This window comes from Arachis hypogaea, chromosome 7 (genome assembly GCF_003086295.3).
Source record: "Arachis hypogaea cultivar Tifrunner chromosome 7, arahy.Tifrunner.gnm2.J5K5, whole genome shotgun sequence".
Lineage (NCBI taxonomy): Eukaryota > Viridiplantae > Streptophyta > Magnoliopsida > Fabales > Fabaceae > Arachis > Arachis hypogaea.
Genome location: NC_092042.1, coordinates 47745800 through 47760543, shown reverse-complemented (window position 1 = coordinate 47760543; position 14744 = coordinate 47745800).

Below are 14744 nucleotides of genomic sequence, written 5' to 3'. Positions count from 1 at the left end.
TCTGTTTATAAGTTGAGTTGTTAGATTTTATTTTCCCTCATCATTTACTGTTTTGGTTTTAGAGGGGTGATGTAGGAAAATTATCGGTAAAGAATTTCACAAAAATAATTGTTACGTTGCAAGTATAGTTCTAAACAAACAATGAATCCTCACATCGAAATTTGAATTGTTTGTCACTTAACCTAACCCAATAAAATTAACTGAAGTATTTAAACCTCGAGTCGTCTCTAAAGGAATTGCAGGAAAGTGTAGTTATTATTGGTTATGGGAAAGTATATTTTTGGGTTTTGGAATAAGGAACAAGAAAGTAAAATAACAAGGAAATAAAATAACAACTAAGAAAAGTCCTAACAAGGATTGAGAATTGGAATTCCTATCCTCATTATCATCATCAATTGTGATGTTAACTGCCTTTCGCTCTCACTTAGTTAACCTCTAACAATGAAGAAAAGTCAAGTGAGCAAAATCAACTTGAGTTCACAAGTTCTAATCAAAGATTAGATTTAGAGAAGTCTAAGCCAACTAGCAATTTTCAATCACCAATCAACAGAAGAAATTTGATAACTCAAGAGTCTCTAATTGATCAATCCAAATTAAGAACATAAAAATTTAAATTAAAATCTACCCAAGTATTTTATCAAACACTTGGAAGGCACAACATAAAAACAGAGAAAAACTAACAAGACATAGCAAAATCTAAGACTAACCAAAGCAAGAAAATAGCAATAGTAAGACAATTGAACAATAAGAAAACGTGAAACATAAATTGCATTAATGAAAATTGAGAGTAACACACGAGTTCATAAACTAAATTAGCAAAATAAAGGAATCAATAAGAGAAGTAAATAACTAAAGTGCTAGAACAAATAAAAGTAGAAGAAATCTAAATTAAAGCAAGGTAGAAATCTGAATTTGAGAAGAAATAAACCTAAAAATCCTAAAACCTAGAGACTTCTCTCTCTCTCTAGAAAACTACATCTAAACCTAAAATTATGTGAATGAATGTTGAATGATTGAATTCCCCCCTTCCAGCTCCACTCTGCAGCCTCTAATCTTCATTTTCGGGTCTGAAACTGGGCCAAAAAGAGACCAGAAATCACACCCAGCTAATTCTGATATCTGCAGCACGTGATGCTATGTCACATGTATGCGTCGGCCACGTGTGCATGTTGGCCATGCGTGCGCGTTGCTGCGCAAGTTCCTGGTCACGCGTACGTGTCGCTCACGCATATGCGTCGCTTGCCTGCTGCACTGGTCACGCATATGCATAGCCCACGCGTACGCTTCACCTAACTGCAAGGCAACTATGGCAAATTATATATCATTTTGAAGCCCCGGATGTTAACTTTCCAATGCAACTAGAACTGCCTCATTCGGATCTGTGTAACTCAAGTTATGAGCGATTTAATACGAAGAGGTCAGGATTGACAGCTTAACAATTCCTTTAATTTCTTGTGTTCTTTCCACTTTTCCATGCTTCCTTTCCATCCTCTAAGCTATTCCTGCCCTATAAACCTTGAAAACAGTTAACAAACATGTCACGGCATCGAATGATAATAAGAGAAGATTAAAATTAGCAAATTTAAGGCCAAAGAAGCATGTTTTCAATCATAGCACAAAATTAGGAAGGAAAATGTAAAACATGCAAATTCTATGAATAAGTGTGAGAATAATGGATAAAATCCACTCAATTTAGTTCAAAATAAACCGTAAATAGCGGTTTATCAATCTCCCCACACTTAAACATTAGCATGTCCTCATGCTAAGCTCAAGAGAAGCTATAAAGGAGGTGAAAAGGAATAGTAGAATTCATGAAATGCAACCTATCTATATGAATGCAACTAAATGTGAAATGCTTCTACCTACTTGGTTAAAAGTAAATAAATCCTTTAAGAACGAATATGAACTAGATTCCACTAATTCAAATCATAAAATGAAGTGCAAATAGACTTGTAAGAAGAAGATAGCTCATGAAAGTCGGGAACAAAGAATCGAGCATCGAACCCTCATTGGAAGTGTATACACTCTAATCGCTCAGGTGTTCAAGGTTCGATTCTCTCAATTCTCTACTAATCTTTCTTTCTAAGACTTGCTCTCCTTTTACCAATCAACAAAAATTTAATGCACAAATACACATATTAAGAGGTCTTTTAAGGGTTGTAATGGGGTTATGGTAAATGTAGGATTGTATTTGGTCAAGTGGACTGAAATTCGAATCCTTGATTAACCTAAACTTTTCACCTAACTTAAGACAATCCATGTAATCAGAACATAAAATCTAACTACCCATTAACTATGTTTCCCACATATTCATGCATCGAATTTGAGTACAACTCATATGCATTGCTACCACCATTTATTTTGGGGCATTTTGTCCCCTTTTTATTTATTTGCTCTTTTTCTTTTGTTTTTCTCTCTTTTTTTATTTTTTTCTTTTCTTTTATTTTTCTCAATGTATATGATTAAGGTATTGAATGCAAGAATATATGCTCAACTATTTCTTCCACATTTTCACTAGAATATACAACACTAAATTCCCAAACCAAACATTTCCAAACCCAATTTTCCTACACTTAGTTCATGAGCACTCTCACTAGTCTAAACTAACCAAGGATTCAAATTAATGACATTATTATTTTCCACTTAGAGTTAATGATGTGCTAAAGTAAAGAACAAAAGGGGTAAAATAGGCTCAACATTGGTTTGCAAAGGATAATGAAAAGGTAAGGCCGTATGTGTATGTAAGCTCAGTGAAACAAGGGCCTCAATCACATAAGTGCATACATACATCAAACAATGGAAATATAGAATCGAGCAAGACAATGATCAAAATTTTAGAGAAAACAAGACACACAAAAATAAAATATTGGTTGACAAAATGCAACCAATCAAATAGGTTCAAAATCTCACTGGTTTTGTGTGTTCGAGCTCTAAAATCATGTTCCAAATTAAATATCTTCAAACAAGTTTAACAAAAAAATTTAATTCAAATTAGTAAAATGCTTAAAATAGTTTCTTGGAAAAGAAATTATTACTTCAACCAAGAAGCACTTAAATGCAACTAACTAACTACACATGCAATCTATCATGCAATCAACTCATTAACAAAGAAAACTAAACATTGGTGTTGAAAAGAAAGTAACTAACCCACGGAAGTTGGTATCGACCTCCCCACACTTAAAGATTGCACCGTCCTCGGTGCATGCAAAGATGTGCAAGTGGACGGGCTGCTACAACTGCGGAGTTCCTTCAAAAGCTTGTGCAGAAGGACTTGCTTGTTGCCCCATTTTGAAGCTTTTTCTTTCCTTCTTGGTGGCCAGCCTAAAAGGAGAGAAAAAGAAAGAAAATTAAGCCTACAACAAAGATATCAAAGAAAATAGAACATAGGCGGAGGCTAATGCCAAATAAGAATATGGTTCTCAACTACATGGTAGCTACAACATGTAAGTGAGAAAACAATATAAGTTAAGACATATCAACTCACACTTGATGCAAGAGTAAAATCAAAACATAAGTAAATGCCATGAAGAGCATGTTGAGCATCAAGTTCAAACAAGAGAGAGTGGGTCATGAAAGACATTAAAAGTTCATGTCAATGCATAAAGGATACAAAAGTCATCAAAGATTAAGCATTGACCTAAAAATTTCATCACCCAACAATACCAAACAAGTCAAGAAGCACCAAAATAATCCAAGAAATTCTCAACAATTGAGTAGGAGAATTCAACACCAATATTGAAATAAGAAACTTAGAAAAGAACATAAGAACAAGTTATAAAAACAAAATTAAAATGCAATGAATAAAATTATGCAAATGCAATAAACAAAAGAAAATGAAAGATGAGAAAAAAATGAAAATTTTTTCTTTCTCATTTTTTTATTTTTATTATTTATTTATTTATTTTTTTTAAGAGAGGGAAAAGAAGAAAGTAAAAAAGGAAGAAGAGAGAAGAAAAAAGGAGAGAAGAAAGAAGAAGAATGGGAAAACAGGAAGCAACGCGTAAGCGTCGCCCAAGCGTATGCATGGGTTGCAGGTTGAGAATACGACGCGTAAGCGTCACTCACGCGTACACGTGAAAAGATAAAATGGTTGGGTGACGCATACGGGTGGGTCACGCGTACGCGTGGGGTGGGTTGTGCACCAAGCTCACCACCCACACAATTCCAGCACAACTCTTGGAAAAATGCACCAGAGAGCAAAATCCAATATGACGCGTGTGCGTCGGCTACGCGCACGCGTGGGACAATTTTTTTTTAAATCAACAAGCTATCAAATTAATGCCAAACATTAGTAAACCAGTAAAACCACAACTTAAACCAAATAATCCTAACTAAAAATAAAAATTCAATTTATTACCAATATAAATAAAAGAGAAAATAGGAAGAGTTTAGCATGGTGGCGTGTCTCCCACCTAGCACTTTTATTTAAAGTCCTTAAGTTGGACATTTGGTGAGCTCCTTGTCAATATGGCTTGTGCTTGAACTCATCTTGAAACTTACACCAACTTTTGGACTTCCAATAAGCTCCAATATTTCCAAGTGAATTCACCAAACCTTGATGAAGTTATTCACAATTTTTGAGCTCCCAAAGTTGATCCTCTTGTATGCCGAGATCCCAAATCTTGTTTCCACACTCGTCTTTAAGTTGATCATCATTGTTCCAGCCGAGTGGTAAGCAATCTGAATTCTCAATGAAGTACCAAACTCTTCTCTTAGATCCAACCAATTGATCACTAGCCCGACCCTTGCATCCAGCTCTTGAAATCGCAACTTTGATGAGTCTTGATTTACAACTCCAACCACTAAACATCCTTCTCTTACGCTTATGCCACAAAGCCTCCTAAGTTGGCCATCCGTTTCAAGAGTACCATACTCAAGTGGGACAGTAAAGTTAATAGAGATAAGTTTTACCCACTCAAATGAAGGATTTGATGGTGACCTAGGTAGAGAAGTCTCCAACGATCTTGACAAACCATATTCAACTCCCGTCCATCCCTTTCGAAAGACTTCCATCTCCATATCATTCTTCAACCCAATTTGAGAAGGTTCTTCAAACTCAAGGAGTTCATTTGCGGATGCACATTTATCACTGTGAGGGCTTGATTCATGATCATCATCACCAAGGGAACTTGCTTCTTGATCTATTCCATCCAATTATTCATAGGGAACATGCCTTGGAGGTTGTGCACTAGCCTCCTCAACATCAATTTCAAGCTTCTTGGAGGAATACTCTACAACTCTAGATTTCCATGGAGGTTCAGCATCTCCTAAGTCTTCAACCACTTCTTCCTCTGAGAATTACGGCTTTCTCCAATTGTTCTAGTACAAAATCACATTCCTCATTTTCCACCGGAGTTCCTAGTCTCTCCTTCATGCTACGTTCTTCATTAGATTCTCCACATGTAGCCATGGGGGTTCCTTAAGTGTCCAAACGTTAGAAAGCTAATTGACTTACTATCTCGATCAAGGCATCCGTGAATTCTAGTACCTCCCTTTGCATCTTTCTTTGCTCTTGAAGAAGAACACTAAGGGTGTCATCCATTGGAGATTGGAGTGGATATGAGGGTTCATTGCTTGAGAGAAAAGGTTCATGATAAGAGGGTGGTTCATAATGATATGGATGTAGCGGTTCAACACTCTCTATCTTTTCTACTTGTTGCACAACACACTCATCCGTGGAAATGCTTTATTCATTGCATGAGTCCCATGGGTCGAACTTTTGACGGATGCTTGCTTGAAGTTGATCCATTGCTTCCTTAAGATGATCCTTTGACTCTTGTTCCACTTGCCTAACATAATTACGATCATATTACTCTTGGGTTGATGGATATGTACATTTCTCTATAGAGGGTTGTGGTGGAAAAGAAAATTCATCTTGTGGTTGAAATTTTCCATACATTGGAGGTGGTGTATATTGAGGTGGTGGATCTTGGGAGTAATTGGGTTGAAATTATGGTGGTTCTATGTATGGCTCGTATGGCTCATAAGGCTCTTGGTATGGTGGGTAAGGATTGGGGTCATATGGGGGTGTTTGGTAAGATGTGGCTTGTGAGTACGGTGGTTCAAACTTATATTGAGGAGGGGGTTCATAGGCATATGGTGAGGCTTGTTGGTAACTACAAGAAGGTCCACCATAGGTATTGTCTTCATATGCATCACGGAATAGATCTTGCTCATAGTACGTTGGTGGAGGTTGTTGCCAAAATGGTTGATCATAAGCTTGAGGTTCCTCCCACCTTTGATTGTCCCATCCTTGATGCATGTTCTCATTGTAGCGTCCATTCCCTACAACATAATTTAAACCAAACTCATAGCCAAAGGGGTGAGAATTCATAGTAACAAGAGAGAAAATAAAAACAAAAACTAATAAGAAATAATGAAAATAAACTCCTAAACTAGAAACAACTAACAAAGAAACAAAAAGGAAAATATATTCACAATAACCAATAATAAGGCACACATTTACAATTCCTTGGCAATGGCGCCAAAGATTTTACAGAGGAAAAATGTCAGTGAAGATTTTCACAAAATATCGCGTTGCAAATATAGTTTTAAACCGACAATTAAACCTCAATCAATATTTAAATTGTTTGTCAATTTAGCAAACCCAATAAAATTAACCGAAGTATTAAACCTTGGGTCATCTCTCAAGGAATTGCAGGGAAGTGTACTTATAATTGGTTATGGGAAAGCATATTTTTGGGTTTTGAAATAAGGAACAAGTAATATAAATAACAAGGAAATAAAAAACAACTAAGAAAAGTCATAACAAGGATTGAGAATTAGAATTCATATCCTCATTATCATCATCAATTGTGATGGTAATTGTCTTTTGCTCTCACTTAGTTAACCTCTAACAATGAAGGAAAGTCAAGTGAGCAAAATCAACATAAATTCACAAGTCCTAATCAAAGACTAGATTTAGTGAAGTCTAAGCCAACTAGCAAGTCTCAATCACCAATCAACAAAAGAATTTGACAACTCAAAACATCTCTAATTAATCAATCCAAGTCAAGAACATAAAAATCTAATTTAAAATCCACCTGAGCATTTTATCAAACACTTGGAAGGTATAAAATAAAAGCATAGAAAATTAAAAGAGATAATAAAATCTAAGATACCCAATTGCAAGACAACAATAACCAATAATTAAAGAAAGAATAATGACATAAAATATGAATTGCATTAATCTAAATCAAAGGATAGCAAGAGTGCATAACATGAATGCAACAAAGTGAAAGAAATCAACAGAAGGAGATAACTAGTAGAATTGAAGAACAAGGGTGCTAGAACAATAAATTACAAGGAATTGTAAATAAAAACAGAAACTAAATCTAAATCTAAGAAGAAATTGGAGTAGAAACCCTAAAACCTAGAGAGAGGAGAGAGCATCTCTCTCTAGAAAACTACATCTAAAACCTAAAATTGTATGAATGAAGTGTGAATGATTAATTTTCCCACTCTGCAGCCTCTAATATGTGTTTTTGGGCTAGGAACTGGGCCAAAACCAGCCCAGAAAATCTGTGTCGGTTTAGAACTATACTTGCAACGCGATATTTTTGTGAAAATCTTTACCGACATCTTTCCTCCGTCAAGTTTTTGGCGCCGTTGCCGGGGAATTGCAATGGTGTTACGTTATTGGCTATTGTTCATATGTAAATATTGTGAATAGTGTGATTTTTGCTTTATTTGCTAGTTGTAGAATTTTGTTTCTCTTGTTTCTTATTAGTTTTTGTTTTATTTTCTCTTTTCACTATGAATTCTCACACATTTGGCTATGAGTTTGATTCTAACTATGTTGTAGGAGATGAGAATTACAATGACAACATGCATCAAGGATGGAACAATCAAAGATGGGAGGAGTCTCAAGGATTTTATCACCCTTCTTGGCAACAACCCCCTCCAATGCACTATGAGCAACAACCATTCAATGATGCATACCAAGACAATTGTTATGGTGGACCTCTTTGTGATAATCAACAACCACCACCATATATCTATGAACCCCCTCCTCAACATAGCCATCAACCACCATACTCACAAGCCCTATTCTACCACATACCTTCCTATGATCCACCTCCATCATATTACCAACCTCCTCTACCACATCCTTGTGACCATTATGAGCGAAAACCCATAGAACCACCACAACTCCATCACAATTACTCCCAAGAATCACCTCAATACACACCATATCTATACCCTCACCAAGAAGAACCACCTTCCTATTATGAGCCCTTCCTCCCAAATAATGAACTCTCCTATCCACCCCAAGTCCCAATGGATGATTTTCTCACTTTGTTACTTCAAGGGCAAAGAGAAATGCAAAGGGAGACACTAGAATTCGTGGCTACCTTGACCAAGGTAGTAAACACTTTAACCTCTTGATACTCATGCACTTAAGGCATTCTCATTGCCAATTGTGGAGAATTAATAGAAGAGTGTAGCATGAAAGAGAGATTAGAAACTCCGGTGGAGAACAAGGAGTGGAATTTTGTATTGGAGCAATTGGAGGAAGCCATGATTGTTGAAGAAAAGGAAGAAATGGTTGAAGACTTAGGAGATGCAGAACCATCATGGGAATCTCAATAACCTCCCTCCAAGAAGCTTGAAATTGATGTTGAGGAGGGTGTACAACCTCCAAGGCATATTATAGTTGGAGACTTTGAAGAGGTTGATCAAGAGATGGATTCAATCATTGATGAATTCTTACCTACAATTGAATCCTCTCCCATTGGACTTGAAATAGAGATCAAAGAAGAAGATGCACAACCTCTAAAACCCTTGGTAAATGATGAAGAAGAAATTGAATTGGAAGAAAGCTACCAAGAAGAAAGTTTTAAAGAAGTTGTCAAGCAAGAGGAAGAGGTGGAAGTTGAAAAAACTTGCCTAGAGGTGGAAATAATCAAGGAAGAACACAAGAGAGTGGAGCTTGTAAGGCCATTGAAAACACCTCTCCCCAAGCCATCACCATCTATCCTTTCATTCAAGTGGGTAAACCTCTTATCTCTAAGCTTTATAATCTCACTTGAATATGATTTGCTTGAGACAGATGGACAACTTAGCGCTCTTTGTGGCTTTAAGAGTAAAAGAGAGAGGGTTAGTGGTTAGAAACAACATTCGAAGTTTATTGTGGTTGAAAGGTCAAGGTTGAATTGCAAAGGTTGGAGACATACTACTTTGAATGGGTCTAGGGAGTTGTTTAGAGGCTTGATTGAGAATTCAGATTGCTTGCCACCCGGATGGATAATTGATGATCAACATGAAGATGGGTGTAGAAACAAGATTTGGGATCCGGGAATACATGAGGATCGACTTTGGGAACCCTTAGTTTGTGAAGAACTCTATCAAGGCTTGGAGTTATTAATTTTGAATGATGGAGCTTATTGGAAATTCAAGCATTGGTGGAAGTTCCAAGATGAATTCAAGCACAAGCCACCTTGATGAGAGCTCTCCATAAGTCCAACTTAAGGACAATAAATAAAAGAGCTAGGTAGGAGACACCCTACCATGGTAATATTTTTTTCAGAGAGTTGCACGCATTTTGGACTGGAATTGTGCCTCTAGCATAAAATCCTCCCATGTGTACGCGTCACCCTACGCGTACGCGTCTCCTTTCTCTGATTTGACCATCACGCGCACGCATGACCCACGCGTACGTGTCACACCCCTTTCACCTCACCACGCTTATGCGTCACACCATGCATACGCGTGGAACCGTGCTCCATTCTATTTCTTTTCTTCTCTTCTTTCCATTTCTTTTCTTCTTCTCTCTTCTTTTCTTTTATTTCCCTCCTCCAACCATCACCCACCACTATCATTCACCATCCACCATCTTCTCCTATAGTTAGTAAGTTAGTTAGTTAGTTAGTTACTTCAATTTTCTGTTTTGGTGCTAAGTGTTGGATTATTGATTTAATTTGCTGATTTTGATGTTAATTGCTGCTGATTACCCATGAGATGCTATCCTAGCATCATTGTTGTTAATATTCATTGTTGGAATCTTTTATTGAGGTTATAATTTGTTACTTGGTTTTGAGTTTTTCATGCATAATTTTGTGCATACCAAGTTGATAAACCCTAATTTTGTGGTTTATCTTGTGCTTAATTTGGGGGATTTTATCACCTTTTCCCACATTTATTCAATGAAATAGCATGGTTTTACAATTTTTTCTTGATTTGTGCTCAAATGTGAAAACAAGCTTTTGAGGCCTTAAAATAGCTAATTTTAACTCTCTTTAATTCCATTCGATGCCTTGATATATTTGTTAAGTGGTTTCAGGTCTAGAAGACAAAGATTGGATTGAAGGAATGAAGAAAAAGCATGCAAAGTGGGAGAACTCCTGAAGAAATGAAGGAACCGTAAAGCTGTCAAGCCTGACCTCTTCTCACTCAATCGACCATAACTTGAGCTACAAGGGTCCAAATGAGGCAGTTCCAATTGTGTTGAAAAGCTAACATCTGGGGCTTCAAAATGATATAAAATTAGCTATAGTTGACTGACGTCTAGGGACACGCACGTGCACTGTACGCATGTGTGCCGATTGGTGCAAGTGATTTACTAAAAGTAACTCGTGGCCAGCGATTTGTGGAGCATTTTGGACCCAATCCAACTCATTTCTAATGCTATTTCATGCAGAATTCAAGTTAGGGCAAAGGGGGAGCAATTGTTTGTAGCATTAGCATCATGTAGTGTAGTTTCTAGAGAGAGAAGTTCTCTCTTCTTTCTAGAATTAGGGTAGATTAGGTTAATTTCATCTTAAATCTAGTTCCAATTTCATGTTCTCATCTTGTTTTCTCTATTTCATGTTTCTATTCTTTATTCCTCTTAGTTTTCATGTTAATTTCCCTTTTTGCTATCTTTTGTGATGATGAACTCTTATTGGATTTGGATTTTTCTTCAATGCAATTTAATGTTTGATGTTCTCTTCATCGTTGATTTGAGTTGTTGATCTTGTTTCCTTGCAATTGGTAGTTGTTAGATTTTACTATTTCTTGTCATTTATTATACTTTCCTTTTATGCCTTCCAAGTGTTTGACAAAATGTTTGGTTGGATGTTAGAGTAGATTTTGAGCCTTCTTGGCTTGGAAAGAGTAATTAGGCAATCTTGAGTCATGAAAACCCAACTTATGTTGGTGATCTAGAGTTGTTAGCTAGTATGATTTCCATTGACTCTAATCTCTTGCTAATTCAATTAGTGGGTGATTAGGACATTTGGATTGAGATTAGCTAGTCTTGTTTGACTTTTTCTCATGGAAGATAACTTACACCTTCTTCCAATGTTGGAGATGACGAAATAAGATAAATTCTTGTTTATTATTGTGATATGATTGATTAATCTCGTTTGACTTTCTCCCTATGTGTTGGAGTTGACTAAATAAGATGAATTAATCATTGTATGACTAGGATAGAAAGTCTATATGCTCAATCTTTGCCATGAATGTCTCTCCTTATTACTTGCTTCCCTTAATTACTTGCTTGATTTGCTTTTCTTGCCATTTATTTTCTTGCAAAAATAGAAAACCAAACCCCCATGTTCCTTCATAGCCAATAAGCATACACTTCATTGCAATTCTTGTGAGACGATTCGGAGTCCAGATACCCCGGTTAATTCTTATTTGGGGTTTGTACATGTGACAACTCAATTTAATTTGATGCGAGAGTTGTTTGTTGATTTGGAGCTATGCTTACAACGAAATTCTTCTTTCTATAAGAGAAATTTCTAACCAACGCAATTCTCGTCCATCAAATTAATGGCACCGTTGCCGGGGATTACAATGGTGTTATGTTATTAGCTATTGTATATATTGTGAATATCTTGATTTTTGGTTTGTTTGTTAGTTTTTGCTAGTTTTAGGATTTTATTCTCTTTGTTTCTTGTTAGCTTTTGTTTTTATTTTCTCTTTCACTATGAATTATTATGACTTTGGCTATGAGTGTGGTTCTAACTATGTTGTACGAGATGGAAATTACAATGACAACATGCATCAAGGATTTAGAGATCAAAGGTGGGAGGAGCCCCAAGCTTATGGACAACTTTCTTGGTAACAACCTCCTCCGGCTTCTTATGGGTACAATTCAAATCTTGATGCATACCAATCTAATGTATGTGATGACCCTCATTGTGGTTGTCAACCACAATCATCATATGCATATGAACCCCCTCCTTAATATAACCCTTCACCATACTCATAAGCCTCATACCACCATTCACCACCGTATGATCCCAACCCATATCCACCATACCAACCACCTTATCAACCATATCTAGAGCCACCACCTTTCCAATACCAATACTCCCATGGACCACAAAGTCCACTCACACCATCTCAAGAATTTCACCAATATGAACCACCTTCTAATTACAACAACCTTCCCTCAAACAATGAACCCTCTCTTCCACCATCACCTCCCGATGAAGCCCTCATCCTAGAATTGAGAGATCTTGAATTTCATATCTTAAGGCGACACGAGGAGGATGAAGAGAAGTTTGAGGAGTTAAGAGCAAAAATGGTTATCATGGTAGAAGTCATTGGCAACATAGTCTCATCCCGCCTAAGCCTATGCGATCAAGGCACTCCCATTGTTGAATGTGGAGAAGCAACCAAGGAGCTTAGTGAGGGAGTGAACTTAAAGCTCAAAGGTAAAGAAGAGGAGTTAAAGCAAGAAGTGCAACAAGAGGAGAAGGTAGAGATGATTGAACCAAGGGAAGTAGTGGTTGGCACCTTAGGATATGTTGAGTACATAGAGGAATCACAAGTTGAAGAGCCTTCTTCCATGGAGTTTAAAGTTGATGTTGAGGAGGAGAGTGCACAACCTCCAAGGCACAATGTGATTGAAGAATTGGAAGAAGTGTTCCAAGTAATAGGCCCTGCTATTTATGATGATTCCATACTAACATATGATCCTTTTGAGCTTGAAGAATCCTTCCCCACTATGCTCGGAATTGATGAAGAGGTAGACTTCACTCAACCTCCTATTTATGATTTGAGTGATGGGGAAGAGCTTGAAGAAATTGGTGAAGAAGAGCTTGAACTTGAGGAAGCTTGGCAAGAGGAGGAACTTGAAAAACCTTGCCAAGTGGTGGAAGCCTCTGGAAGAAGATGGACGGGAGTAGAGCGTGCCTTGTCAAGATCATTGGGAATTCCTCCACCTAGGTTGTCATCTAATCCTTCATTTGAGTGAGTAAAACTTCTAACTCTTAGCTCTATTATCCCACTCGAATTTGGTTTGCTTGAGATGGATGACCAACTTAGGGCACTTTGTGGAATTAAGCGTAAGAAGAGGATGTTTAGTGGTTGGCGTTGAAAGTCTAGGCTCATTATGGTTGGAAGCTCAAAATTGAGGAGCATGGATTGGACTAGTGCTTAATTGGATGGGTCTAGGAGGGTAGTTTGGTGCTTCTATGAGAATTCATCTCTCTTGCCATCCGGAGGAAATCACCATGATCAACTCAAGGACGGGTGTGAAAACAAAGTGTGGGATCCCGGATCGCACAAAGAAGATCAACTTTGGGAGCCTATGGTTTGTGAAGAACTCTATCAAAGTTTGGAAATAGTAACTTTGAATGATGAATCACAATGGAAGTCCAAGCATTGGTGGATGTTCAAGGATGGATTCAAGCACAAGCCACCTTGATAAGAGCTCCCCATAAGTCCAACTTAAGGACAATAAACAAAAGTGCTAGGTGGGAGACACCCCACCATGGTAACATCTTTCCTTTTTCCTTTTTGTAAATATATCTAATAATTAGTTTAATTTTATATTTTGTTTGGTTAGATATGTTTATTTGGGAGTTTAGTATGTTAAATAAGGTTTTATTGATATTTTGGTAGTTATTTGGAGGTTTGGAATGCTTGGTTTGGTGCAAAAACATAGAAAAATTTTGAAAAACAGAGCACCAACCCACGCGCACGCGTCACTCACGCGTACATGTGCCCCAAGCATTTTCGATCATCCACGCGCATGCGTACATGACGCGTACGCGTGGATCCAGAAGTTCCACCCCTCCATACATTCACCCGAGAGTTGTGCCTGAAGTATGCCAACTTTGTGCCCAAGGCACGCGCACGCGTACCTCACGCGTACGCGTCGCCGCTCCAAATAACCCATCGACGCACACGCATACCTTGCACGTACGCGTCGTGTCCATTTCACCGTTCCACGCTTACGCGCACATGACGCGCACGCGTGGATTGCCCCTGTTTCACCCACCTTCTTTTCTTCTCTTCTTTCCATTTTTTCCCTTCTTCTCTCTTCTCTTCTTTTCTTTCCACCCTTCAAACATCATCCAACACTACCAAATATCATGTAACACCACTCTTTTAGTTAGTTAGTTAGTTTAATTTTTGTTTTCCTTTATAAGTGTTGGATTATTAATATTGTTTACTGTTTATTGTTGCTCATTATTAATAGGATGTTATCTTAACATCATTGTTGTTAATTGTCATTGTTGGATTTCATTGTTGAGGTTATATTTTGTCACTTGGTTTTGGGTTCTTAATGCTTAATGTTTGTGAAAACCAAGTGAATGTTACATTGCCTTTAAGCTTCTTAACTCTTTTGAATTGCATGTTTTGGTCACTATGCATTCGTCATCCATTGCTAGGCAATTGTATATTATCATTGCATTTTTTTTAGGTGATGCTTATTTGTGGTTTACCTTTATGCACATCACTTGTTTCATGCATTGAGATTGTAGAATTATGAAATTGGATCGAAAACATACCTAGTGACATATTTT